General features: G+C 48.9%; 3 long non-coding RNA genes across 3 annotated transcripts; all 3 read left to right on the top strand.

Moving 5' to 3' along the window:
* Positions 1-3,761: 3,761 nt before the first annotated feature.
* LOC144246685 (uncharacterized) lies at positions 3,762-6,149 on the top strand. The gene is made up of 3 exons (XR_013340352.1): positions 3,762-4,054; positions 5,015-5,299; positions 5,732-6,149. It is a non-coding gene; the product is annotated as an uncharacterized LOC144246685 (long non-coding RNA).
* Positions 6,150-13,916: 7,767 nt separating this feature from the next.
* LOC144246684 (uncharacterized) lies at positions 13,917-16,464 on the top strand. The gene is made up of 3 exons (XR_013340351.1): positions 13,917-14,241; positions 15,202-15,486; positions 15,919-16,464. It is a non-coding gene; the product is annotated as an uncharacterized LOC144246684 (long non-coding RNA).
* Positions 16,465-23,365: 6,901 nt separating this feature from the next.
* Positions 23,366-26,555, top strand: LOC144246683 (uncharacterized). Its single transcript, XR_013340350.1, has 3 exons — positions 23,366-24,460; positions 25,421-25,705; positions 26,138-26,555. It is a non-coding gene; the product is annotated as an uncharacterized LOC144246683 (long non-coding RNA).
* Positions 26,556-27,764: the final 1,209 nt, after the last annotated feature.

Here is a 27,764-nt window from a genome sequence, read left to right as displayed (position 1 = left end):
TTTTTTTATTAGTTTTATTTTTGGGAACATGGGTCTATCTATGGTGGGTCCTTATGCGCAGTTATTTTATCTGGGTGGTGAATTTTTTTTCCTTCGTGGTTTCGATTTTTTAATATCTGTAATTATTTGGTGGGTTTTTTTAGTTCATTTTATAGAGCATTGGGTTCTCTTTATGAGTTAGTGTAGTGGTAGAGTTTTGGTTATTTTTTTTAGAAACGTTCGGGGTCTGTTGTATGATTTGCAGTATAGTAAGTTAGTTGGGTTTTTTTTTTTTTCATTTTAGTGGTTTTTGTGATTTGCTGTGTGGATTTCTATAGGTTGTTTTAAATGTTTGTTTCGTTTTTGTGATGTGATAAGAACTGTTAGTGAAAGGAGTGTAGTGTGGGTTTTTTTGCTGGTAGTTGGTTGGCTGGTGGAGCCTTTCTGAATTTTTTGGATGGTATTGGTGGGAATTTGATGCTGTTTGTTTTGGCATTTTATTTTTAGGAATTGGATTATAACTGCAAAGTTTTAACTATAACTCTAATGAAACAAAAGAAATGCATAAATATGAAAATGGAATATAAACCTTCAATTTTAAATATAAACGGAATACATATAAATAAAACATGTAACATAAATAATGTTATCCATTACTATTAGGTATTATATTGTTTGATATAGAGTATTTTATATGTATATATAAATACATATAAATAGAGATTATAAATACAAGCAAAATAACCATATAGAGTTGTATAATTAATTCGTGTGGATATATAAATATAAAAATTACAAAATAATAGAAATCAATGCAGTACATAATGCATATTTTACAGTATATGTGTTATTATAACGCATTATATGTCATAAATATTATATATCAAAATATAGTACCTCAATATATTGTGATAGAAGATATAAGTACTATTAAAAATAAAATATAGAAATATTTAAATATCGTTTAAAATAAAGGGGATTTTTATTTTCTATTTGGTAGTAGGTAGGGGTTTTATTACAAAAATTATAAATATAAATAAAATAAAATTAGAAATCTATGTGTAGAAATATATCCTAAATACATTAAGATCTATATAAAAATTCAGTGGTAAGTAAATATAAGTATTAGCAGTATGTACGAAATAGAGTTTAAATAATAATTTATCTATCTTGCTACCTTATAATATATATAATATATATTTATAAATACATCAGTGTAAAGTAGAAATACAAATGTGACTATAATGATGAAAAATTATATGAATAATCAAGTATTGCTTATAGACAGAGCTTTTTTTTTTAAATTTGGTTAGAGACGGGGCTTTAATAGAAAAAATATGAATATACATTTTATTTTGATATCGTTCTAAATATGGAAATATATATTCAATGTATACAGATATATATAAAAATATAAAAAAATAAAAATAAGTATTAGGAAGAGATAGGCTATAAATAACATCATACATCAATCTACATTTAAAATGTAAATTTGAATATAAATGCAAAAAATAGAGATAAACGTAAACGGAGCTTAAATAATGGGATTTTTTTAAAGATTTTGACTTGGATGGAGGCAGGGGTTTATTTTAAGCAATATAAACCTTCTAGAAATCTAAATCTAACTATAGAAATATATAAGCAATATATTAAGATATGTACTAAAATAGAATAAAATATAATAGAAATAAATGTAAGAAATTATAAAAATTCAGTTATACATCAATATACATTATAAATCCGAATGTGAATATAAATATGAAAAATATAAAAATAAAATACATTGAAATGCAGTTTAAAAGAAAAGGTTTTTTCTTTTGGTTCTTGTTGGGTTAGAGGCAAGGGGTTTTTTTTTTGTTGGCGTTCTTTTCCGCGCGGGATATTTTGGGGCATTTGCTACCGAGGATGTTCCGGAGGGGACGGCGCCCGTTCTTTTTGCCGCCTGCCCCGCCCGCGGCCCCGAGGCGAGCGGCGGCCCCCGGCGGTGGCGGGCGGCAGTGCTGCCGCCTTGTGGACAGAGGTGGGTACTACAGACACAGCCCGCGGGCGCCATCTTGGGAGTGGCTTGGCGCGGACTCGGCTTGACCTTCTCAAGAGGGTGCAAAAACGAGGACAAGAAAGTCGAGGACCCGTGTCTGTTTTCCACACTGCCTGAATTGCCCGCACCGCCGGCGCCCCCCTAGGGGATTTTCCGCGGCAGTTCTGGTGCCGTGCACACGGGCTGTGGGGTCAGCAGCACCGCGAGCCTGCGGGATTTTGGCACGAGCCGACAGGCATCGGCAAAACGCCTGTCTCCGTCAAGGTCCTCACGGGCCGCCATCTTGCGAGTGCTTGTCGCGCACTCTCTTGACAAGTGCTGCCGCCTTGTGGACAGAGGGTGGTACTGCAGCCCCCCAGCCAGCGCCCGGCAAAACCACCGAGACGGGGCGGGAGCGAGCGGCGAGTGGGGCGGTGTCTGTGAGTGAGGGGAGGGCTGAAGGCGGCTCAGCGGCGGCGAGGATGGCGGCGAGGGCAGCCCGGTGGGGCCGGTGCCGGCGGGCGGCGGAGGCGCGGTCGCAGCGCTCCCGGGCCGCGGCCGAGCGGCATCGGAGCAGGGCTGCGCCGCCTTTCCCGGCCCCGCGCCCCTCTCCAGACGCCGGGAGCGGCCGCGTGCCGGAAAATGCCGCCGGGGCGGCGGAGCGGGGCCCTGGCTCTGCCCGCCCCTCCTGCCGCCCTCCTTGGAATGGTTCGAGGCGTTATGGGTTTATTGAGGTAGGAATAATTATTTTGTTGTTGTTAATTTAATGTGGGGTTTTTTTTATTTGTTTGTTTTTGTCGTTTGATGTATTTGGTTTGTAGAGCAGGAACTGCAGACAGAATCCTGCAGAAGTAATATGGAATTTGTCCTCCCAAAACCCACCCGGCTTCAAACCACTTTCAGCACGTGGTCTTCCTTAGCAGCACATGGTTCCCCCATGCTTGAGAGGCGCTGCACTCTACTTTTCTCTCCACCTTTGCTGACAGATCCTGCTGAAGGCTGAGGACAAAGCCCTACCGCTACACGGACAAAGCAGCAGACCTGGTTCGGGAAGCCAGCGTGCTCCAGGTTGCTACAGGACTCTGATCAAACATCAGCATCCCCGTCTCTCACATTGATGGTATGTGGTAACCCCTTAAGAACAGAACTCCACGACTTGGGGCTACCTTTTCTAACCCTAAGCAACAAACTGGGGATGGATAACTCTAGAGATCCTGTTATGTAAGGATCTCCAGGATTCAGCCCTCCATGTGTCCTTGGAATCAGCAGAGTTTCCACTTTACTCCCAGACGTAATTTTTGATGTGGTTGTGCCACTTTAACAGTATTTGAAATCTCTCTTCGTGTTCTTGCAGCAGCATTATTGAACTACAATGGAAATGTAGTCCTGCCTGAAGCTGTTCACAGAATCGTGGAATCCCAGAAGGGTTTGGATGGGAAGGCACCTTTTTTTAAAGCTCATCCCGTTCCACCCCCTGCCATGGGCAGGGACACCTTCCACCATGCCAGGGTGCTCTAAGCCCTGTCCAGCCTGGCCTTGGACACTTCCATGGATCCGGGGGCAGCCACAGCTTCTCTGGGCAACCTGTGCTGGACAGCAGCTTTGAAAGGCAGAATGAAGTACAGCTGTGATTTTTGTGCTGCCCCCAACATTGTATTGCCTGGCAAATGTGCCTTTGAATTTTTTTTTTTTTTTTTTTTTAAGGTTTTCTTGTTTGTTTTGTTTGCTTTCGTGTTTTTTTTTTGTTGTTGTTGTTGTTGTTGTTTTGTTTTTGGGTTTTTTGGGAACTAAAAAGATACCTTGTGTTCCTGGAATGTTGCATTCTACCTCTGTTGTTTTCCCAGTTAGTCTGGATCCTCTGCTTACATTTTTTCCTTCACTTATTAGATGTCGTGGATATGCTGGCTGTTCTGATGGAGGGCAGTGATGGCTTAGATGAGGAAATTGTGTTCTCTTTAAATGAAGGCGTGATTATCCAGACATTTCCCTTCAGTGCTGTTGTCCCTGCTGCATTAGCAGCCAGGAATATGCTGTTGCTTCAGTCTGAAAACGGAACAGGTACAGTTTTTTTTTTTTATGTTTTATGTGTCGTTTCTAGCAGTGGAGTGAAAGTGGCATCATTTCTACTCTCTTGTAATAATTTTTTACCGTTTATAATTTTTTACCTTGAGGCATGTTATTACCTTCCCTGCAAGCAGAAGGAGGTGCAGATTGATGGTGTTTTGTGCTCAAGAGGGGCATTGAAGCTCTGTAGGTGCTTCTGCCCTAATTCCCTGACCCTGAAGAGAAGGGACACTGTCCCTGCATGGACAGTCTTGGTCTGGAAGTAGTTGGCCTCAGTAACACAGCGTTTTAAGGGCAGAGCATGGCGATCAGGAGAGGAAGGTGTTTCCCGTGCCTGTGGGCAGCTCTTCCCGAGATCAGGGAGAGGGGACTGCCTTGTTAAGTAGGAAATGGATGCGTTTCCCAAGGAAAACTTCAGAAATTAAGCTCCAGGGGCAAATACTGCGAGGTTCTACTACCTCCTTGAGGACAGCGTTAAAACCACAGGGGCATCAGCAGGGCTTGGAACAGGACTGGCCAACCGCAGAGCACCTCACGAAGCCCTCTCTGTGTATGTGGCAGTCGAGTAGCACCTGGGGGGTGCTGAAAGTCCCAGTTCTGACAGAAAATTCTGTTTAACTTGTACACGTTGGCTGGGTGTATCCCCCCAGTACAGCTCGGTTCTTCTCTGAGGCGGTGCCTGGCAGGGTGTCTCCCTGTAAAGAGACGGGCGTGTTTTTGGCACAAGACAGCGAAGGTGGATTGTTTGCTTCAGCAGGAGCTGATGATGTCTGGAGGGTTTTTCAGGTACCTCTGCAGTCAGGAGCACGTGTCTAGGTCACTGCGAACACTTTTTGATCTCGTTCAGTTCTTTTCTGCGTGAGGCTCTGTGGGCTGCTGGCAAGGCCCAAAGTAAGGAAGGTTGCCCCAGTGTCCGTGCTCATGTCAATAGTTTAATTTATTTGGCTTTTCTAGGAGCAGATGTCGTGGAGGACTTTGTTGCTGTTTTCACTGGCCTCCTGCACTCTCCGAGAGAGCCCCTTTCTCCCTGCTTGACGTTCCAGCTCTGTGACAAAGCTGCTAAGTATCCTCAGCTCTACCAGTTTAACCGATACTATAGACTCTGGATGCCCAAGTAGTCCCAGGAACCTGTGGTATGGAATACCTGAAGTCACTGAATTCTTGAGCCAGTATTCCTATAAAATCCTCACAGTTGACAGAGGTTACATTTCCATCAGGAACAGCGTTTTTATTGAGGAGGTAATTCTGCATCCTTGTTGATCGTGCTGGGGACACACGTTTGCTCCAGGGCTTTTCTCTGATGACACAAGAGGTCTCTGTGGTGTTTGGGAGGCGATACCAGGCCTCAGGGCTCATACAGAGACTCCTCAGCAGGCACAGCAGAGCCTGGTGTGCGCTGTGGCCTCTGTTTACAGCGCCCGGAGTTCCCCCGGGTGGGTGGAGGATCACAGGCCCCTGGGCTGGGTTTGGTGAGTTTTTCTCAGTTCAGCAGTGTGAACACTCCAGATACCCCTGGGGACACTACTGGACAGCTCTGTTCTAGCAGGACTGCACGCCTGTGCTCCCAGAGCTTCAGTTCAGAGCTCATCTCAAACCAAAGGTGGCTGAAGAGACTTTTGTTTCATACTCATCACTGTTTTTCTCTTACGCTTTTTGTTTCGCTTTAAACAGTTTGAAAACCACAAGGAGGTCAGGCAAGAGCCTTCTGTGGCACCGGATTCTGTATTTGCTACTTTGCTGAAGGGAGCCCGGGAGAGAGGAAGCAGTACCTTCCTGGAAGATGGTGTTCAGACAAAGTGGAGAGACTTGGCTTCCCGGCTCCCCCCACCTGAGCAGCTTTTGTTGGGAGTAAAGCACGTGCTGCTGTACCTTAAACCTACAGTGGAGAACTTCAGCAGATAATACTGTAGTGATGCTTGGTTTACTTTATGGCACAAGTTACAAATGACTCAGCTGCTAAAACTTAGGTTCCAGTGCTGTAGCTCTTTTTCCTCGACTCGCCTCCGAGGGTACGCAGCACCATACAAAACTGCACCTAATTTGTAAACAAATGTCAGTTGTTCTGATTATTGAAGCTGGGCTTTATTCAGTTGTGTGTGCTGTGGCCAGGTCCTTTGTACAAATAGTATACGGAGGGTGGGGAAACCAGAACTGCACATTCCTTGTGATATGTATGGGATTTTGGGGGGGGGTTAAATGAAAAGGAGATGCAAAATGAGGGAATTGCTTTTAGATGTAACTATTCTTGTCCTAAAGGAGCCATCAGCTCTGTCCCGAGAGTTGAGTTACAAGTGTGTGTTGAAAGAGCCGCAAGCCTTTAGGGGCTGCAATTTGTGTGCCCTGGAATGAGGTGCCCTGAGGAAATGTGTGAGCCGGAGGGAGCCGAGCTGTGGGAGTGGGCGAATGGAGGCGGGTGCGGGCGGGAATAGCCGAGCGTGGCCGAAAGTGGTCGGGAGGGCCCGTGGAGGCGAGTGGAGCCGAGCTGCGCCGAAGAGGCGAGTGGGGCCGAATGCGGTCGGAAATAGCCGAGCTTAGCCGAAAGTAACCGAAGCTGGCCGAGGAGCCGAGCGTAGCCGAGCGGCTCCGAGTACAGCCGAGGCGAGCCGAGCTTTGCCGAAGAGGCTAATCGAGCCGAATGCGGCTGGTAATAGCCGAGCGTGGCCCAAAGTAGCCGAAGCTGGCCGAGGAGCCGAGTCCAGCCGAACCGAGCCGAGCTCGGCCGAGCGCAGCAGCCCGGGCAGGGCGGGGCGCTGGGAGGATCCCCTCCTGTCCCTCTCTCTACCGCTCCATCCTCCTCCCCGTATTCCCCTCACTTACCTCTCTTTCCCCCGTTTCCGTGTCCCCCCCCAAACTCGGCTCCTTCCTGTCCTGTCCCTGCCCTGCTCCTCCGTTCCATTCCCCCTCTCTCCCTCCTCTGTTCACCGTCCCTCTTCCTCCCCTGCCGGCCTTTCCCTTCCCCGCCCGCTTTCCTCCGCAGCCCGTCCTCCCTCCCCGACCTTTCGCATGCCCCGCTCTCCCTCCTCTCTTCCCGTCGCCCCTTCGCTTCTTTCCCCCGCAGCCGCGGGGCTCGGGGCGCCGGAGAATAAAGCCCCGAGGGCCGGAGCCCGGCGCCCCCCGGGCCTTGCGGGAGTCCCCGCACGGGGCCGGAGGCTCTCGGCGGATCCCCCGCGCCGCTCGGACCCCGCCCCGGCGCTGCCGGACCTGCGGCTCCGCCGGCATCGCGCTGCGAGCGGCCCCCGCTCTGTGCCGTGCCGGCCGTGCCGCGTCCCCGCCGCCTCTGCCGCTCCCTCTTTCTGCCCCTGGCCCGCGACAGCGAGGCGGGGCAGGAGCTTCGAGCCTTCTGGGGGCTGTCCCCCCTTCCTTGTTGCGGCGGAGTCCCTTTCTGGGGGGATGGACGCGTGGGAAGGGCTGGAAGGGAGTGCTGGGCTGCTGTCCGGGGCAGTTGGACTCGTCCTGTGCCTTCTTCGGGAGTCAGGGTTAGGGGCTGAAGACTCGGGGCTCTGATGTCATTTGGGGCACCCCAAGGTCGCTAGGAGAGGGACGCACACTGCGGTGGGGGAGCGGGTGGGTGGCAGATGAGAGGGGGGGTCACGCTGGGTGCCGTCCCGCAGAGGGACCCAAAGCTACCCCAAAATTCCCAGGGAGGGGTGTGTGTAGAATACTAAAACCTGGCAAGTGTTTCGTTTTCACAGGTATTGGTAAAGAATAGGAAGCTATGGCTAAACTAATTTGAAAAGAAGCCCTCTCTCGATCCACTCATTTGTACCCAGGAATGTAGGAAACTCTGACTGTGGATGGGCAGTAGTTTTGAAAATCATGCCGTAGCCTTTTTCTCTAGGAACGAACCAAGCGAGTGCCCTGAAACCAGCGGAGCAGCTGCAGGGGCTAAATGGAACAGAAAGGGCTCCCCGGCACCTTTTGCCTCCGTTCTCTGCCATTCCTCAAAACGTGTCGCAGCCCCGGAAGAGGCGTTTGTCATTCCAGCCTGCCAAAATAAAGACCTGTAAAATCCTAGCTCTGCCTTTTGTTTAACGTGTTCTTACTTTCTATTTATGTCATCACAGAAAGCAAGGAAAGAAGAAATGTGACTGGTTCCCACTATTGCTCCATGCAGGCATTTTTAAAGGCTTCTGTACTTCTATCCTCTTTTTCCACTCCAAGCTTCATTTTTCCCCTCCTTTTTCGAGGTCTGCTGCTTTGGGTGTCCCAAGGAGGGCTGGGTTCCTCAGCAGGGGTCTTAGGAGTTGGTGCTGATTCTGCTTTTCCACAGATATATCAAAGTGTGCTACCAAAGTGACTATTTTCTCCAGGGGAAAGCTTTCTCTCAATGACCATCAATGCATGTATGTGTTTTAATCGTGTAACCAGATGGATTAAGAAAAGCTGACACCCGTAGCAGATTTCTGTTGGATCTGTGTCTGTGAGAAGTGCGCTGTGTGCTGGAGAGGGAGAGACGCTGTTGGAGAGTGGCAACAGCGGCAGGTGTGAGCTGTTAGGATGATGGGGGCTCAGAGCAGCCCCAGGTGTGAGCTGTGAGGATGATGAGGAGGGGGCTGATTTAGGGGGTTTTCCTCACATCGCTTTTGCACGGAGCTGCTGGAGAAGAGGAGTTTATGGGGGGCTCCCGGGGCTGTCTCCTGGAAGGACGGTGAGTGCTTCGGACGGGGTCTGGGGGATCACCTGGATATGCACTTGGAGACGTGGAGCATTGCTCAAAGGAGGAGCCGAGGGACAAACCCTTGTGCCGAGAAGCAGTAGCCAAACAGGTGAGCCGGTGCGCCTTTGTAGTGGGGGCTTTTGTCCTTTCCCTTTGAAATTTCGTCATCCTGAGGTTGAAATGGAGGGGTCAGTCCTGTGGTCCCGCCTTTTAAGAGGTTTGGATTGAGGTAAAATTCTCCCTTTTACCATTATTTGAGGCAGGCCCCTTGTTTTCTGCTCTTCTAGGGGACGCAATTGAAGGGGGGGAGCGCACGTTTCTGTGCCCTCGTTGGGGTGAGGTGAGCGCCGGAGCGTGGCGTCACTGTCGGGCCTTCAGAGGAAGGGAGCTGCAGCCGTGGCAGCGCTGGCAGGGCGGGGATCGCGCTGTGCCGCTGCATTCGGGGCGCTTCTTCTGCCCCCGGCCCGGCAGCGAAGGGTCCGGCGCGGAGCCCTGGCGGCAGTGCCGGGGCTGGCCGGGGCGGAAGGGGAGCTGGGCGCGGCTGGGCTGCCGCGGGCCCGCCGGAGCCGCGCCGGTGCGAGCCGTGCGGAGCCGAGCGGAGCTTTGGCCGGGCCGGCGGGCGGGGGAGGCGGCGCGGGCGGCGCGCCGGTGCCGGCCGGTGCCGCCGCTCCGGGCGCGGGGCTCGGGCGCCGCCGGGGCCCCCCGGGCCCGGTGCCGGCCCCGCCGGGCCGGGGGCAGCGGGCGGGGGTCTGCCGGCGCGGCGCCGCCTCTGCCTGCCGGAGGATCCGCTTTCCTGCCGGAGCCGCGCTGCGCCCGGGGCCGGGAGCGCGGCTCCGCATCTTCCAGCCTCCCTCGCTGCGCTGCTTTTGAGGAATTTATGGGATCCTTTTCTTTTGTTCGTAGTTGCTGTAGGAGAAGGGCCATGGTGTTACTTTTTGGTTGTTACGGTTCTTGCTTCAGGTGCGCATGACAAGGGGGTTTTTTTTGATTGAGTGTTGTTGGATTTCTTTTTGATCCGTTCTTATGTTTCTAAAGAATGTGTTCTTAAAGGTTTACAATGGTTTTTATGGGTCGTAGCATGAAGTAGACGTTAGGTTTTTAATTCGTTTGTGAAGGCTTTTATTAGCATGAGCATATGTAGTGTTTGTTTTGGTGGGTTTGAGGTAGTGTCCTGTAGTTAATCAGTGAGGTTTTTTTTAATATTGATTATTGCATTCTTGTTTATTATGTTATAGGGGTTTTATGCATTTGGCATATTTGATTGCCGTGTATGTTTTATTGTTGCAGAGAGTTCGGGAGTTATTAAAATTGTTACATTTCTCTTTTGGCGACGTGTTTATTTCTAGGTGGTATTTGTGTTTTGATGGTTTGAGGCATAATGGGTTTATTGAGTTAGGAATAATTATTTTGTTGTTGTTAATATATATATATATTTTTTTTTAGTTTGATGTATTTGGCTGTTGTTTTTTTATTAGTTTTATTTTTGGGAACATGGGTATATCTATGGTGGGTCTTTATGCGCAGTTATTTTATCTGGGTGGTGAATTTTTTTTCCTTCGTGGTTTCGATTTTTTAATATCTGTAATTATTTGGTGGGTTTTTTTAGTTCATTTTATAGAGCATTGGGTTCTCTTTATGAGTTAGTGTAGTGGTAGAGTTTTGGTTATTTTTTTTAGAAACGTTCGGGGTCTGTTGTATGATTTGCAGTATAGTAAGTTAGTTGGGTTTTTTTTTTTTTCATTTTAGTGGTTTTTGTGATTTGCTGTGTGGATTTCTATAGGTTGTTTTAAATGTTTGTTTCGTTTTTGTGATGTGATAAGAACTGTTAGTGAAAGGAGTGTAGTGTGGGTTTTTTTGCTGGTAGTTGGTTGGCTGGTGGAGCCTTTCTGAATTTTTTGGATGGTATTGGTGGGAATTTGATGCTGTTTGTTTTGGCATTTTATTTTTAGGAATTGGATTATAACTGCAAAGTTTTAACTATAACTCTAATGAAACAAAAGAAATGCATAAATATGAAAATGGAATATAAACCTTCAATTTTAAATATAAACGGAATACATATAAATAAAACATGTAACATAAATAATGTTATCCATTACTATTAGGTATTATATTGTTTGATATAGAGTATTTTATATGTATATATAAATACATATAAATAGAGATTATAAATACAAGCAAAATAACCATATAGAGTTGTATAATTAATTCGTGTGGATATATAAATATAAAAATTACAAAATAATAGAAATCAATGCAGTACATAATGCATATTTTACAGTATATGTGTTATTATAACGCATTATATGTCATAAATATTATATATCAAAATATAGTACCTCAATATATTGTGATAGAAGATATAAGTACTATTAAAAATAAAATATAGAAATATTTAAATATCGTTTAAAATAAAGGGGATTTTTATTTTCTATTTGGTAGTAGGTAGGGGTTTTATTACAAAAATTATAAATATAAATAAAATAAAATTAGAAATCTATGTGTAGAAATATATCCTAAATACATTAAGATCTATATAAAAATTCAGTGGTAAGTAAATATAAGTATTAGCAGTATGTACGAAATAGAGTTTAAATAATAATTTATCTATCTTGCTACCTTATAATATATATAATATATATTTATAAATACATCAGTGTAAAGTAGAAATACAAATGTGACTATAATGATGAAAAATTATATGAATAATCAAGTATTGCTTATAGACAGAGCTTTTTTTTTTAAAATTTGGTTAGAGACAGGGCTTTAATAGAAAAAATATGAATATACATTTTATTTTGATATCGTTCTAAATATGGAAATATATATTCGATGTATACAGATATATATAAAAATATAAAAAAATAAAAATAAGTATTAGGAAGAGATAGGCTATAAATAACATCATACATCAATCTACATTTAAAATGTAAATTTGAATATAAATGCAAAAAATAGAGATAAACGTAAACGGAGCTTAAATAATGGGATTTTTTTAAAGATTTTGACTTGGATGGAGGCAGGGGTTTATTTTAAGCAATATAAACCTTCTAGAAATCTAAATCTAACTATAGAAATATATAAGCAATACATTAAGATATGTACTAAAATAGAATAAAATATAATAGAAATAAATGTAAGAAATTATAAAAATTCAGTTATACATCAATATACATTATAAATCCGAATGTGAATATAAATATGAAAAATATAAAAATAAAATACATTGAAATGCAGTTTAAAAGAAAAGGTTTTTTCTTTTGGTTCTTGTTGGGTTAGAGGCAAGGGGTTTTTTTTTGTTGGCGTTCTTTTCCGCGCGGGATATTTTGGGGCATTTGCTACCGAGGATGTTCCGGAGGGGACGGCGCCCGTTCTTTTTGCCGCCTGCCCCGCCCGCGGCCCCGAGGCGAGCGGCGGCCCCCGGCGGTGGCGGGCGGCAGTGCTGCCGCCTTGTGGACAGAGGTGGGTACTACAGACACAGCCCGCGGGCGCCATCTTGGGAGTGGCTTGGCGCGGACTCGGCTTGACCTTCTCAAGAGGGTGCAAAAACGAGGACAAGAAAGTCGAGGACCCGTGTCTGTTTTCCACACTGCCTGAATTGCCCGCACCGCCGGCGCCCCCCTAGGGGATTTTCCGCGGCAGTTCTGGTGCCGTGCACACGGGCTGTGGGGTCAGCAGCACCGCGAGCCTGCGGGATTTTGGCACGAGCCGACAGGCATCGGCAAAACGCCTGTCTCCGTCAAGGTCCTCACGGGCCGCCATCTTGCGAGTGCTTGTCGCGCACTCTCTTGACAAGTGCTGCCGCCTTGTGGACAGAGGGTGGTACTGCAGCCCCCCAGCCAGCGCCCGGCAAAACCACCGAGACGGGGCGGGAGCGAGCGGCGAGTGGGGCGGTGTCTGTGAGTGAGGGGAGGGCTGAAGGCGGCTCAGCGGCGGCGAGGATGGCGGCGAGGGCAGCCCGGTGGGGCCGGTGCCGGCGGGCGGCGGAGGCGCGGTCGCAGCGCTCCCGGGCCGCGGCCGAGCGGCATCGGAGCAGGGCTGCGCCGCCTTTCCCGGCCCCGCGCCCCTCTCCAGACGCCGGGAGCGGCCGCGTGCCGGAAAATGCCGCCGGGGCGGCGGAGCGGGGCCCTGGCTCTGCCCGCCCCTCCTGCCGCCCTCCTTGGAATGGTTCGAGGCGTTATGGGTTTATTGAGGTAGGAATAATTATTTTGTTGTTGTTAATTTAATGTGGGTTTTTTTTTATTTGTTTGTTTTTGTCGTTTGATGTATTTGGTTTGTAGAGCAGGAACTGCAGACAGAATCCTGCAGAAGTAATATGGAATTTGTCCTCCCAAAACCCACCCGGCTTCAAACCACTTTCAGCACGTGGTCTTCCTTAGCAGCACATGGTTCCCCCATGCTTGAGAGGCGCTGCACTCTACTTTTCTCTCCACCTTTGCTGACAGATCCTGCTGAAGGCTGAGGACAAAGCCCTACCGCTACACGGACAAAGCAGCAGACCTGGTTCGGGAAGCCAGCGTGCTCCAGGTTGCTACAGGACTCTGATCAAACATCAGCATCCCCGTCTCTCACATTGATGGTATGTGGTAACCCCTTAAGAACAGAACTCCACGGCTTGGGGCTACCTTTTCTAACCCTAAGCAACAAACTGGGGATGGATAACTCTAGAGATCCTGTTATGTAAGGATCTCCAGGATTCAGCCCTCCATGTGTCCTTGGAATCAGCAGAGTTTCCACTTTACTCCCAGACGTAATTTTTGATGTGGTTGTGCCACTTTAACAGTATTTGAAATCTCTCTTCGTGTTCTTGCAGCAGCATTATTGAACTACAATGGAAATGTAGTCCTGCCTGAAGCTGTTCACAGAATCGTGGAATCCCAGAAGGGTTTGGATGGGAAGGCACCTTTTTTTAAAGCTCATCCCGTTCCACCCCCTGCCATGGGCAGGGACACCTTCCACCATGCCAGGGTGCTCTAAGCCCTGTCCAGCCTGGCCTTGGACACTTCCATGGATCCGGGGGCAGCCACAGCTTCTCTGGGCAACCTGTGCTGGACAGCAGCTTTGAAAGGCAGAATGAAGTACAGCTGTGATTTTTGTGCTGCCCCCAACATTGTATTGCCTGGCAAATGTGCCTTTGAATTTTTTTTTTTTTTTTTTTTTTAAGGTTTTCTTGTTTGTTTTGTTTGCTTTCGTTTTTTTTTTTTTTTTTTTTTTTGTTGTTGTTGTTGTTTTGTTTTTGGGTTTTTTTGGGAACTAAAAAGATACCTTGTGTTCCTGGAATGTTGCATTCTACCTCTGTTGTTTTCCCAGTTAGTCTGGATCCTCTGCTTACATTTTTTCCTTCACTTATTAGATGTCGTGGATATGCTGGCTGTTCTGATGGAGGGCAGTGATGGCTTAGATGAGGAAATTGTGTTCTCTTTAAATGAAGGCGTGATTATCCAGACATTTCCCTTCAGTGCTGTTGTCCCTGCTGCATTAGCAGCCAGGAATATGCTGTTGCTTCAGTCTGAAAACGGAACAGGTACAGTTTTTTTTTTTTATGTTTTATGTGTCGTTTCTAGCAGTGGAGTGAAAGTGGCATCATTTCTACTCTCTTGTAATAATTTTTTACCGTTTATAATTTTTTACCTTGAGGCATGTTATTACCTTCCCTGCAAGCAGAAGGAGGTGCAGATTGATGGTGTTTTGTGCTCAAGAGGGGCATTGAAGCTCTGTAGGTGCTTCTGCCCTAATTCCCTGACCCTGAAGAGAAGGGACACTGTCCCTGCATGGACAGTCTTGGTCTGGAAGTAGTTGGCCTCAGTAACACAGCGTTTTAAGGGCAGAGCATGGCGATCAGGAGAGGAAGGTGTTTCCCGTGCCTGTGGGCAGCTCTTCCCGAGATCAGGGAGAGGGGACTGCCTTGTTAAGTAGGAAATGGATGCGTTTCCCAAGGAAAACTTCAGAAATTAAGCTCCAGGGGCAAATACTGCGAGGTTCTACTACCTCCTTGAGGACAGCGTTAAAACCACAGGGGCATCAGCAGGGCTTGGAACAGGACTGGCCAACCGCAGAGCACCTCACGAAGCCCTCTCTGTGTATGTGGCAGTCGAGTAGCACCTGGGGGGTGCTGAAAGTCCCAGTTCTGACAGAAAATTCTGTTTAACTTGTACACGTTGGCTGGGTGTATCCCCCCAGTACAGCTCGGTTCTTCTCTGAGGCGGTGCCTGGCAGGGTGTCTCCCTGTAAAGAGACGGGCGTGTTTTTGGCACAAGACAGCGAAGGTGGATTGTTTGCTTCAGCAGGAGCTGATGATGTCTGGAGGGTTTTTCAGGTACCTCTGCAGTCAGGAGCACGTGTCTAGGTCACTGCGAACACTTTTTGATCTCGTTCAGTTCTTTTCTGCGTGAGGCTCTGTGGGCTGCTGGCAAGGCCCAAAGTAAGGAAGGTTGCCCCAGTGTCCGTGCTCATGTCAATAGTTTAATTTATTTGGCTTTTCTAGGAGCAGATGTCGTGGAGGACTTTGTTGCTGTTTTCACTGGCCTCCTGCACTCTCCGAGAGAGCCCCTTTCTCCCTGCTTGACGTTCCAGCTCTGTGACAAAGCTGCTAAGTATCCTCAGCTCTACCAGTTTAACCGATACTATAGACTCTGGATGCCCAAGTAGTCCCAGGAACCTGTGGTATGGAATACCTGAAGTCACTGAATTCTTGAGCCAGTATTCCTATAAAATCCTCACAGTTGACAGAGGTTACATTTCCATCAGGAACAGCGTTTTTATTGAGGAGGTAATTCTGCATCCTTGTTGATCGTGCTGGGGACACACGTTTGCTCCAGGGCTTTTCTCTGATGACACAAGAGGTCTCTGTGGTGTTTGGGAGGCGATACCAGGCCTCAGGGCTCATACAGAGACTCCTCAGCAGGCACAGCAGAGCCTGGTGTGCGCTGTGGCCTCTGTTTACAGCGCCCGGAGTTCCCCCGGGTGGGTGGAGGATCACAGGCCCCTGGGCTGGGTTTGGTGAGTTTTTCTCAGTTCAGCAGTGTGAACACTCCAGATACCCCTGGGGACACTACTGGACAGCTCTGTTCTAGCAGGACTGCACGCCTGTGCTCCCAGAGCTTCAGTTCAGAGCTCATCTCAAACCAAAGGTGGCTGAAGAGACTTTTGTTTCATACTCATCACTGTTTTTCTCTTACGCTTTTTGTTTCGCTTTAAACAGTTTGAAAACCACAAGGAGGTCAGGCAAGAGCCTTCTGTGGCACCGGATTCTGTATTTGCTACTTTGCTGAAGGGAGCCCGGGAGAGAGGAAGCAGTACCTTCCTGGAAGATGGTGTTCAGACAAAGTGGAGAGACTTGGCTTCCCGGCTCCCCCCACCTGAGCAGCTTTTGTTGGGAGTAAAGCACGTGCTGCTGTACCTTAAACCTACAGTGGAGAACTTCAGCAGATAATACTGTAGTGATGCTTGGTTTACTTTATGGCACAAGTTACAAATGACTCAGCTGCTAAAACTTAGGTTCCAGTGCTGTAGCTCTTTTTCCTCGACTCGCCTCCGAGGGTACGCAGCACCATACAAAACTGCACCTAATTTGTAAACAAATGTCAGTTGTTCTGATTATTGAAGCTGGGCTTTATTCAGTTGTGTGTGCTGTGGCCAGGTCCTTTGTACAAATAGTATACGGAGGGTGGGGAAACCAGAACTGCACATTCCTTGTGATATGTATGGGATTTTGGGGGGGGTTAAATGAAAAGGAGATGCAAAATGAGGGAATTGCTTTTAGATGTAACTATTCTTGTCCTAAAGGAGCCATCAGCTCTGTCCCGAGAGTTGAGTTACAAGTGTGTGTTGAAAGAGCCGCAAGCCTTTAGGGGCTGCAATTTGTGTGCCCTGGAATGAGGTGCCCTGAGGAAATGTGTGAGCCGGAGGGAGCCGAGCTGTGGGAGTGGGCGAATGGAGGCGGGTGCGGGCGGGAATAGCCGAGCGTGGCCGAAAGTGGCCGGGAGGGCCCGTGGAGGCGAGTGGAGCCGAGCTGCGCCGAAGAGGCGAGTGGGGCCGAATGCGGTCGGAAATAGCCGAGCTTAGCCGAAAGTAACCGAAGCTGGCCGAGGAGCCGAGCGTAGCCGAGCGGCTCCGAGTACAGCCGAGGCGAGCCGAGCTTTGCCGAAGAGGCTAATCGAGCCGAATGCGGCTGGTAATAGCCGAGCGTGGCCCAAAGTAGCCGAAGCTGGCCGAGGAGCCGAGTCCAGCCGAACCGAGCCGAGCTCGGCCGAGCGCAGCAGCCCGGGCAGGGCGGGGCGCCGGGGCGGAGCCGGGGCGCTGGGAGGATCCCCTCCTGTCCCTCTCTCTACCGCTCCATCCTCCTCCCCGTATTCCCCTCAGTTACCTCTCTTTCCCCCGTTTCCGTGTCCCCCCCCAAACTCGGCTCCTTCCTGTCCTGTCCCTGCCCTGCTCCTCCGTTCCATTCCCCCTCTCTCCCTCCTCTGTTCACCGTCCCTCTTCCTCCCCTGCCGGCCTTTCCCTTCCCCGCCCGCTTTCCTCCGCAGCCCGTCCTCCCTCCCCGACCTTTCGCATGCCCCGCTCTCCCTCCTCTCTTCCCGTCGCCCCTTCGCTTCTTTCCCCCGCAGCCGCGGGGCTCGGGGCGCCGGAGAATAAAGCCCCGAGGGCCGGAGCCCGGCGCCCCCCGGGCCTTGCGGGAGTCCCCGCACGGGGCCGGAGGCTCTCGGCGGATCCCCCGCGCCGCTCGGACCCCGCCCCGGCGCTGCCGGACCTGCGGCTCCGCCGGCATCGCGCTGCGAGCGGCCCCCGCTCTGTGCCGTGCCGGCCGTGCCGCGTCCCCGCCGCCTCTGCCGCTCCCTCTTTCTGGCCCTGGCCCGCGACAGCGAGGCGGGGCAGGAGCTTCGAGCCTTCTGGGGGCTGCCCCCCCTTCCTTGTTGCGGCGGAGTCCCTTTCTGGGGGGATGGACGCGTGGGAAGGGCTGGAAGGGAGTGCTGGGCTGCTGTCCGGGGCAGTTGGACTCGTCCTGTGCCTTCTTCGGGAGTCAGGGTTAGGGGCTGAAGACTCGGGGCTCTGATGTCATTTGGGGCACCCCAAGGTCGCTAGGAGAGGGACGCACACTGCGGTGGGGGAGCGGGTGGGTGGCAGATGAGAGGGGGGGTCACGCTGGGTGCCGTCCCGCAGAGGGACCCAAAGCTACCCCAAAATTCCCAGGGAGGGGTGTGTGTAGAATACTAAAACCTGGCAAGTGTTTCGTTTTCACAGGTATTGGTAAAGAATAGGAAGCTATGGCTAAACTAATTTGAAAAGAAGCCCTCTCTCGATCCACTCATTTGTACCCAGGAATGTAGGAAACTCTGACTGTGGATGGGCAGTAGTTTTGAAAATCATGCCGTAGCCTTTTTCTCTAGGAACGAACCAAGCGAGTGCCCTGAAACCAGCGGAGCAGCTGCAGGGGCTAAATGGAACAGAAAGGGCTCCCCGGCACCTTTTGCCTCCGTTCTCTGCCATTCCTCAAAACGTGTCGCAGCCCCGGAAGAGGCGTTTGTCATTCCAGCCTGCCAAAATAAAGACCTGTAAAATCCTAGCTCTGCCTTTTGTTTAACGTGTTCTTACTTTCTATTTATGTCATCACAGAAAGCAAGGAAAGAAGAAATGTGACTGGTTCCCACTATTGCTCCATGCAGGCATTTTTAAAGGCTTCTGTACTTCTATCCTCTTTTTCCACTCCAAGCTTCATTTTTCCCCTCCTTTTTCGAGGTCTGCTGCTTTGGGTGTCCCAAGGAGGGCTGGGTTCCTCAGCAGGGGTCTTAGGAGTTGGTGCTGATTCTGCTTTTCCACAGATATATCAAAGTGTGCTACCAAAGTGACTATTTTCTCCAGGGGAAAGCTTTCTCTCAATGACCATCAATGCATGTATGTGTTTTAATCGTGTAACCAGATGGATTAAGAAAAGCTGACACCCGTAGCAGATTTCTGTTGGATCTGTGTCTGTGAGAAGTGCGCTGTGTGCTGGAGAGGGAGAGACGCTGTTGGAGAGTGGCAACAGCGGCAGGTGTGAGCTGTTAGGATGATGGGGGCTCAGAGCAGCCCCAGGTGTGAGCTGTGAGGATGATGAGGAGGGGGCGGCTCCTCCGAGGGCTGATTTAGGGGGTTTTCCTCACATCGCTTTTGCACGGAGCTGCTGGAGAAGAGGAGTTTATGGGGGGCTCCCGGGGCTGTCTCCTGGAAGGACGGTGAGTGCTTCGGACGGGGTCTGGGGGATCACCTGGATATGCACTTGGAGACGTGGAGCATTGCTCAAAGGAGGAGCCGAGTGCCCTTGTGCCGGGAAGCAGTAGCCAAACAGGTGAGCCGGTGCGCCTTTGTAGTGGGGGCTTTTGTCCTTTCCCTTTGAAATTTCGTCATCCTGAGGTTGAAATGGAGGGGTCAGTCCTGTGGTCCCGCCTTTTAAGAGGTTTGGATTGAGGTAAAATTCTCCCTTTTACCATTATTTGAGGCAGGCCCCTTGTTTTCTGCTCTTCTAGGGGACGCAATTGAAGGGGGGGAGCGCACGTTTCTGTGCCCTCGTTGGGGTGAGGTGAGCGCTGGAGCGTGGCGTCACTGTCGGGCCTTCAGAGGAAGGGAGCTGCAGCCGTGGCAGCGCTGGCAGGGCGGGGATCGCGCTGTGCCGCTGCATTCGGGGCGCTTCTTCTGCCCCCGGCCCGGCAGCGAAGGGTCCGGCGCGGAGCCCTGGCGGCAGTGCCGGGGCTGGCCGGGGCGGAAGGGGAGCTGGGCGCGGCTGGGCTGCCGCGGGCCCGCCGGAGCCGCGCCGGTGCGAGCCGTGCGGAGCCGAGCGGAGCTTTGGCCGGGCCGGCGGGCGGGGGAGGCGGCGCGGGCGGCGCGCCCCGGCGCCGGCCGGTGCCGCCGCTCCGGGCGCGGGGCTCGGGCGCCGCCGGGGCCCCCCGGGCCCGGTGCCGGCCCCGCCGGGCCGGGGGCAGCGGGCGGGGGTCTGCCGGCGCGGCGCCGCCTCTGCCTGCCGGAGGATCCGCTTTCCTGCCGGAGCCGCGCTGCGCCCGGGGCCGGGAGCGCGGCTCCGCATCTTCCAGCCTCCCTCGCTGCGCTGCTTTTGAGGAATTTATGGGATCCTTTTCTTTTGTTCGTAGTTGCTGTAGGAGAAGGGCCATGGTGTTACTTTTTGGTTGTTACGGTTCTTGCTTCAGGTGCGCATGACAAGGGGGTTTTTTTTGATTGAGTGTTGTTGGATTTCTTTTTGATCCGTTCTTATGTTTCTAAAGAATGTGTTCTTAAAGGTTTACAATGGTTTTTATGGGTCGTAGCATGAAGTAGACGTTAGGTTTTTAATTCGTTTGTGAAGGCTTTTATTAGCATGAGCATATGTAGTGTTTGTTTTGGTGGGTTTGAGGTAGTGTCCTGTAGTTAATCAGTGAGGTTTTTTTTTAATATTGATTATTGCATTCTTGTTTATTATGTTATAGGGGTTTTATGCATTTGGCATATTTGATTGCCGTGTATGTTTTATTGTTGCAGAGAGTTCGGGAGTTATTAAAATTGTTACATTTCTCTTTTGGCGACGTGTTTATTTCTAGGTGGTATTTGTGTTTTGATGGTTTGAGGCATAATGGGTTTATTGAGTTAGGAATAATTATTTTGTTGTTGTTAATATATATATATTTTTTTTTTTAGTTTGATGTATTTGGTTGTTGTTTTTTTATTAGTTTTATTTTTGGGAACATGGGTCTATCTATGGTGGGTCTTTATGCGCAGTTATTTTATCTGGGTGGTGAATTTTTTTTCCTTCGTGGTTTCGATTTTTTAATATCTGTAATTATTTGGTGGGTTTTTTTAGTTCATTTTATAGAGCATTGGGTTCTCTTTATGAGTTAGTGTAGTGGTAGAGTTTTGGTTATTTTTTTTAGAAACGTTCGGGGTCTGTTGTATGATTTGCAGTATAGTAAGTTAGTTGGGTTTTTTTTTTTTTCATTTTAGTGGTTTTTGTGATTTGCTGTGTGGATTTCTATAGGTTGTTTTAAATGTTTGTTTCGTTTTTGTGATGTGATAAGAACTGTTAGTGAAAGGAGTGTAGTGTGGGTTTTTTTGCTGGTAGTTGGTTGGCTGGTGGAGCCTTTCTGAATTTTTTGGATGGTATTGGTGGGAATTTGATGCTGTTTGTTTTGGCATTTTATTTTTAGGAATTGGATTATAACTGCAAAGTTTTAACTATAACTCTAATGAAACAAAAGAAATGCATAAATATGAAAATGGAATATAAACCTTCAATTTTAAATATAAACGGAATACATATAAATAAAACATGTAACATAAATAATGTTATCCATTACTATTAGGTATTATATTGTTTGATATAGAGTATTTTATATGTATATATAAATACATATAAATAGAGATTATAAATACAAGCAAAATAACCATATAGAGTTGTATAATTAATTCGTGTGGATATATAAATATAAAAATTACAAAATAATAGAAATCAATGCAGTACATAATGCATATTTTACAGTATATGTGTTATTATAACGCATTATATGTCATAAATATTATATATCAAAATATAGTACCTCAATATATTGTGATAGAAGATATAAGTACTATTAAAAATAAAATATAGAAATATTTAAATATCGTTTAAAATAAAGGGGATTTTTATTTTCTATTTGGTAGTAGGTAGGGGTTTTATTACAAAAATTATAAATATAAATAAAATAAAATTAGAAATCTATGTGTAGAAATATATCCTAAATACATTAAGATCTATATAAAAATTCAGTGGTAAGTAAATATAAGTATTAGCAGTATGTACGAAATAGAGTTTAAATAATAATTTATCTATCTTGCTACCTTATAATATATATAATATATATTTATAAATACATCAGTGTAAAGTAGAAATACAAATGTGACTATAATGATGAAAAATTATATGAATAATCAAGTATTGCTTATAGACAGAGCTTTTTTTTTTAAATTTGGTTAGAGACGGGGCTTTAATAGAAAAAATATGAATATACATTTTATTTTGATATCGTTCTAAATATGGAAATATATATTCAATGTATACAGATATATATAAAAATATAAAAAAATAAAAATAAGTATTAGGAAGAGATAGGCTATAAATAACATCATACATCAATCTACATTTAAAATGTAAATTTGAATATAAATGCAAAAAATAGAGATAAACGTAAACGGAGCTTAAATAATGGGATTTTTTTAAAGATTTTGACTTGGATGGAGGCAGGGGTTTATTTTAAGCAATATAAACCTTCTAGAAATCTAAATCTAACTATAGAAATATATAAGCAATATATTAAGATATGTACTAAAATAGAATAAAATATAATAGAAATAAATGTAAGAAATTATAAAAATTCAGTTATACATCAATATACATTATAAATCCGAATGTGAATATAAATATGAAAAATATAAAAATAAAATACATTGAAATGCAGTTTAAAAGAAAAGGTTTTTTCTTTTGGTTCTTGTTGGGTTAGAGGCAAGGGGTTTTTTTTTTGTTGGCGTTCTTTTCCGCGCGGGATATTTTGGGGCATTTGCTACCGAGGATGTTCCGGAGGGGACGGCGCCCGTTCTTTTTGCCGCCTGCCCCGCCCGCGGCCCCGAGGCGAGCGGCGGCCCCCGGCGGTGGCGGGCGGCAGTGCTGCCGCCTTGTGGACAGAGGTGGGTACTACAGACACAGCCCGCGGGCGCCATCTTGGGAGTGGCTTGGCGCGGACTCGGCTTGACCTTCTCAAGAGGGTGCAAAAACGAGGACAAGAAAGTCGAGGACCCGTGTCTGTTTTCCACACTGCCTGAATTGCCCGCACCGCCGGCGCCCCCCTAGGGGATTTTCCGCGGCAGTTCTGGTGCCGTGCACACGGGCTGTGGGGTCAGCAGCACCGCGAGCCTGCGGGATTTTGGCACGAGCCGACAGGCATCGGCAAAACGCCTGTCTCCGTCAAGGTCCTCACGGGCCGCCATCTTGCGAGTGCTTGTCGCGCACTCTCTTGACAAGTGCTGCCGCCTTGTGGACAGAGGGTGGTACTGCAGCCCCCCAGCCAGCGCCCGGCAAAACCACCGAGACGGGGCGGGAGCGAGCGGCGAGTGGGGCGGTGTCTGTGAGTGAGGGGAGGGCTGAAGGCGGCTCAGCGGCGGCGAGGATGGCGGCGAGGGCAGCCCGGTGGGGCCGGTGCCGGCGGGCGGCGGAGGCGCGGTCGCAGCGCTCCCGGGCCGCGGCCGAGCGGCATCGGAGCAGGGCTGCGCCGCCTTTCCCGGCCCCGCGCCCCTCTCCAGACGCCGGGAGCGGCCGCGTGCCGGAAAATGCCGCCGGGGCGGCGGAGCGGGGCCCTGGCTCTGCCCGCCCCTCCTGCCGCCCTCCTTGGAATGGTTCGAGGCGTTATGGGTTTATTGAGGTAGGAATAATTATTTTGTTGTTGTTAATTTAATGTGGGGTTTTTTTTATTTGTTTGTTTTTGTCGTTTGATGTATTTGGTTTGTAGAGCAGGAACTGCAGACAGAATCCTGCAGAAGTAATATGGAATTTGTCCTCCCAAAACCCACCCGGCTTCAAACCACTTTCAGCACGTGGTCTTCCTTAGCAGCACATGGTTCCCCCATGCTTGAGAGGCGCTGCACTCTACTTTTCTCTCCACCTTTGCTGATAGATCCTGCTGAAGGCTGAGGACAAAGCCCTACCGCTACACGGACAAAGCAGCAGACCTGGTTCGGGAAGCCAGCGTGCTCCAGGTTGCTACAGGACTCTGATCAAACATCAGCATCCCCGTCTCTCACATTGATGGTATGTGGTAACCCCTTAAGAACAGAACTCCACGACTTGGGGCTACCTTTTCTAACCCTAAGCAACAAACTGGGGATGGATAACTCTAGAGATCCTGTTATGTAAGGATCTCCAGGATTCAGCCCTCCATGTGTCCTTGGAATCAGCAGAGTTTCCACTTTACTCCCAGACGTAATTTTTGATGTGGTTGTGCCACTTTAACAGTATTTGAAATCTCTCTTCGTGTTCTTGCAGCAGCATTATTGAACTACAATGGAAATGTAGTCCTGCCTGAAGCTGTTCACAGAATCGTGGAATCCCAGAAGGGTTTGGATGGGAAGGCACCTTTTTTTAAAGCTCATCCCGTTCCACCCCCTGCCATGGGCAGGGACACCTTCCACCATGCCAGGGTGCTCTAAGCCCTGTCCAGCCTGGCCTTGGACACTTCCATGGATCCGGGGGCAGCCACAGCTTCTCTGGGCAACCTGTGCTGGACAGCAGCTTTGAAAGGCAGAATGAAGTACAGCTGTGATTTTTGTGCTGCCCCCAACATTGTATTGCCTGGCAAATGTGCCTTTGAATTTTTTTTTTTTTTTTTTTTTTAAGGTTTTCTTGTTTGTTTTGTTTGCTTTCGTTTTTTTTTTTTTTTTTTTTTTTTGTTGTTGTTGTTGTTTTGTTTTTGGGTTTTTTTGGGAACTAAAAAGATACCTTGTGTTCCTGGAATGTTGCATTCTACCTCTGTTGTTTTCCCAGTTAGTCTGGATCCTCTGCTTACATTTTTTCCTTCACTTATTAGATGTCGTGGATATGCTGGCTGTTCTGATGGAGGGCAGTGATGGCTTAGATGAGGAAATTGTGTTCTCTTTAAATGAAGGCGTGATTATCCAGACATTTCCCTTCAGTGCTGTTGTCCCTGCTGCATTAGCAGCCAGGAATATGCTGTTGCTTCAGTCTGAAAACGGAACAGGTACAGTTTTTTTTTTTTATGTTTTATGTGTCGTTTCTAGCAGTGGAGTGAAAGTGGCATCATTTCTACTCTCTTGTAATAATTTTTTACCGTTTATAATTTTTTACCTTGAGGCATGTTATTACCTTCCCTGCAAGCAGAAGGAGGTGCAGATTGATGGTGTTTTGTGCTCAAGAGGGGCATTGAAGCTCTGTAGGTGCTTCTGCCCTAATTCCCTGACCCTGAAGAGAAGGGACACTGTCCCTGCATGGACAGTCTTGGTCTGGAAGTAGTTGGCCTCAGTAACACAGCGTTTTAAGGGCAGAGCATGGCGATCAGGAGAGGAAGGTGTTTCCCGTGCCTGTGGGCAGCTCTTCCCGAGATCAGGGAGAGGGGACTGCCTTGTTAAGTAGGAAATGGATGCGTTTCCCAAGGAAAACTTCAGAAATTAAGCTCCAGGGGCAAATACTGCGAGGTTCTACTACCTCCTTGAGGACAGCGTTAAAACCACAGGGGCATCAGCAGGGCTTGGAACAGGACTGGCCAACCGCAGAGCACCTCACGAAGCCCTCTCTGTGTATGTGGCAGTCGAGTAGCACCTGGGGGGTGCTGAAAGTCCCAGTTCTGACAGAAAATTCTGTTTAACTTGTACACGTTGGCTGGGTGTATCCCCCCAGTACAGCTCGGTTCTTCTCTGAGGCGGTGCCTGGCAGGGTGTCTCCCTGTAAAGAGACGGGCGTGTTTTTGGCACAAGACAGCGAAGGTGGATTGTTTGCTTCAGCAGGAGCTGATGATGTCTGGAGGGTTTTTCAGGTACCTCTGCAGTCAGGAGCACGTGTCTAGGTCACTGCGAACACTTTTTGATCTCGTTCAGTTCTTTTCTGCGTGAGGCTCTGTGGGCTGCTGGCAAGGCCCAAAGTAAGGAAGGTTGCCCCAGTGTCCGTGCTCATGTCAATAGTTTAATTTATTTGGCTTTTCTAGGAGCAGATGTCGTGGAGGACTTTGTTGCTGTTTTCACTGGCCTCCTGCACTCTCCGAGAGAGCCCCTTTCTCCCTGCTTGACGTTCCAGCTCTGTGACAAAGCTGCTAAGTATCCTCAGCTCTACCAGTTTAACCGATACTATAGACTCTGGATGCCCAAGTAGTCCCAGGAACCTGTGGTATGGAATACCTGAAGTCACTGAATTCTTGAGCCAGTATTCCTATAAAATCCTCACAGTTGACAGAGGTTACATTTCCATCAGGAACAGCGTTTTTATTGAGGAGGTAATTCTGCATCCTTGTTGATCGTGCTGGGGACACACGTTTGCTCCAGGGCTTTTCTCTGATGACACAAGAGGTCTCTGTGGTGTTTGGGAGGCGATACCAGGCCTCAGGGCTCATACAGAGACTCCTCAGCAGGCACAGCAGAGCCTGGTGTGCGCTGTGGCCTCTGTTTACAGCGCCCGGAGTTCCCCCGGGTGGGTGGAGGATCACAGGCCCCTGGGCTGGGTTTGGTGAGTTTTTCTCAGTTCAGCAGTGTGAACACTCCAGATACCCCTGGGGACACTACTGGACAGCTCTGTTCTAGCAGGACTGCACGCCTGTGCTCCCAGAGCTTCAGTTCAGAGCTCATCTCAAACCAAAGGTGGCTGAAGAGACTTTTGTTTCATACTCATCACTGTTTTTCTCTTACGCTTTTTGTTTCGCTTTAAACAGTTTGAAAACCACAAGGAGGTCAGGCAAGAGCCTTCTGTGGCACCGGATTCTGTATTTGCTACTTTGCTGAAGGGAGCCCGGGAGAGAGGAAGCAGTACCTTCCTGGAAGATGGTGTTCAGACAAAGTGGAGAGACTTGGCTTCCCGGCTCCCCCCACCTGAGCAGCTTTTGTTGGGAGTAAAGCACGTGCTGCTGTACCTTAAACCTACAGTGGAGAACTTCAGCAGATAATACTGTAGTGATGCTTGGTTTACTTTATGGCACAAGTTACAAATGACTCAGCTGCTAAAACTTAGGTTCCAGTGCTGTAGCTCTTTTTCCTCGACTCGCCTCCGAGGGTACGCAGCACCATACAAAACTGCACCTAATTTGTAAACAAATGTCAGTTGTTCTGATTATTGAAGCTGGGCTTTATTCAGTTGTGTGTGCTGTGGCCAGGTCCTTTGTACAAATAGTATACGGAGGGTGGGGAAACCAGAACTGCACATTCCTTGTGATATGTATGGGATTTTGGGGGGGGGTTAAATGAAAAGGAGATGCAAAATGAGGGAATTGCTTTTAGATGTAACTATTCTTGTCCTAAAGGAGCCATCAGCTCTGTCCCGAGAGTTGAGTTACAAGTGTGTGTTGAAAGAGCCGCAAGCCTTTAGGGGCTGCAATTTGTGTGCCCTGGAATGAGGTGCCCTGAGGAAATGTGTGAGCCGGAGGGAGCCGAGCTGTGGGAGTGGGCGAATGGAGGCGGGTGCGGGCGGGAATAGCCGAGCGTGGCCGAAAGTGGCCGGGAGGGCCCGTGGAGGCGAGTGGAGCCGAGCTGCGCCGAAGAGGCGAGTGGGGCCGAATGCGGTCGGAAATAGCCGAGCTTAGCCGAAAGTAACCGAAGCTGGCCGAGGAGCCGAGCGTAGCCGAGCGGCTCCGAGTACAGCCGAGGCGAGCCGAGCTTTGCCGAAGAGGCTAATCGAGCCGAATGCGGCTGGTAATAGCCGAGCGTGGCCCAAAGTAGCCGAAGCTGGCCGAGGAGCCGAGTCCAGCCGAACCGAGCCGAGCTCGGCCGAGCGCAGCAGCCCGGGCAGGGCGGGGCGCTGGGAGGATCCCCTCCTGTCCCTCTCTCTACCGCTCCATCCTCCTCCCCGTATTCCCCTCACTTACCTCTCTTTCCCCCGTTTCCGTGTCCCCCCCCAAACTCGGCTCCTTCCTGTCCTGTCCCTGCCCTGCTCCTCCGTTCCATTCCCCCTCTCTCCCTCCTCTGTTCACCGTCCCTCTTCCTCCCCTGCCGGCCTTTCCCTTCCCCGCCCGCTTTCCTCCGCAGCCCGTCCTCCCTCCCCGACCTTTCGCATGCCCCGCTCTCCCTCCTCTCTTCCCGTCGCCCCTTCGCTTCTTTCCCCCGCAGCCGCGGGGCTCGGGGCGCCGGAGAATAAAGCCCCGAGGGCCGGAGCCCGGCGCCCCCCGGGCCTTGCGGGAGTCCCCGCACGGGGCCGGAGGCTCTCGGCGGATCCCCCGCGCCGCTCGGACCCCGCCCCGGCGCTGCCGGACCTGCGGCTCCGCCGGCATCGCGCTGCGAGCGGCCCCCGCTCTGTGCCGTGCCGGCCGTGCCGCGTCCCCGCCGCCTCTGCCGCTCCCTCTTTCTGGC

The sequence above is a fragment of the Lonchura striata genome, chromosome 8, assembly GCF_046129695.1.
Source record: "Lonchura striata isolate bLonStr1 chromosome 8, bLonStr1.mat, whole genome shotgun sequence".
Classification (NCBI taxonomy): domain Eukaryota; kingdom Metazoa; phylum Chordata; class Aves; order Passeriformes; family Estrildidae; genus Lonchura; species Lonchura striata.
Note: the sequence above shows the minus strand (reverse complement) of the source record. Positions and strands in the feature narration are given on the sequence as shown.